Below are 1,328 nucleotides of genomic sequence, written 5' to 3' on the forward strand. Positions count from 1 at the left end.
CAAAATATAATATTAAGGCATAAAAAGACAAAAAACAGTCATAGTATAGTAAGGCATAAAAAGTCATAAAAACGTCAAATTATAGTAACGCATTGAAATGACATAGTATAGTAAGGCATGAAAAATCATAAAAATGACATCGTATAGTAAAGCATAAAAAGTCATTAAAACGACAGCATAGTAATGTATAAAAACGTCATAGTATAGTAAGGCATAAAAAGTCATTAAAACGACTAGTATAGTGAGGTATAAAAACGACAGTATAGTAAGGCATAAAAAGGATAAAAACGACATAGAATAGTAAGGCGTAAAACGTAAAAAAAAAGACATAAAAAGTAATGAAAACGACATAGTATAGTAAGGAATAAAAAGTCATAGTATAGTAAGGCATAAAAAGTAATAAAAAAAGTAATAGTATAGTAATGCATAAAAAGTCATAAAAACAACATAGTATAGTAAGGCATAAAAAGTCATAGTATAGTAAGGCATAAAAAGTCATAAAAACGTCATAGTATAGTAAGGCGTAAAAAGTAAAAAAAAAGACATAAAAAGTCATGAAAACGACATAGTATAGTAAGGGATAAAAAGTCATAAAAACGACATAGTATAGTAAGGTATAAAAAGTCATAAAAACGACATAGTACAGTAAGGCAAAAAAAGTCATAAAAAAACGACATAGTATAGTAAGGCATAAAAAGTCATAGTATAGTAAGGCATAAAAAGTCATAAAAACGTCATAGTATAGTAAGGCATAAAAAGTCATAAAAACGTCATAGTATAGTAAGGCATAAAAAGTCATAAAAACGGCATCGTATAGTAAGGCATAAAAAGCATAAAGACGACATAGTATAGTAAGGCATAAAAAGTCATAAGCATGTCAATGTATAGTAAGAAATAAAAAGTCACAAAAATGACATAGTATAGTAAGATATAAAAACGTCATAGTATAGTAAGGCATAAAAAGTCATAAAAACGCCATAGAATTGTAAGGCATAAAAAGTCATAGTATAGTAAGGCATAAAAAGTCATAAAAACGCCATAGTATTGTAAGGCATAAAATGTCATAAAAACAACAAGTATAGTAAGACATAAAAAGTCATAAAAAGACATAGTATAGTAAGGCATAAAAAGTCATAGTATAGTAAGGCATAAAAGGCATAAAAATGAAGCTATAGTAAGGCAAGGCATAAAATGTCATAAAAACGTCATAGTATAGTAAAGCATAAAGAATCAAAAAAACGACATAGTATAGTCAGGCATAAAAACTATATAGAATAGTCATGCATAAAATTTCATAAAAACAACTTAGTATAGTAAAGCATAAAAAC

This window comes from Seriola lalandi, unplaced genomic scaffold (genome assembly GCF_002814215.2).
Source record: "Seriola lalandi dorsalis isolate HSWRI2012SDOR001 ecotype SW California unplaced genomic scaffold, Sedor1 jcf7180002054952, whole genome shotgun sequence".
Taxonomy (NCBI): Eukaryota; Metazoa; Chordata; class Actinopteri; order Carangiformes; family Carangidae; genus Seriola; species Seriola lalandi.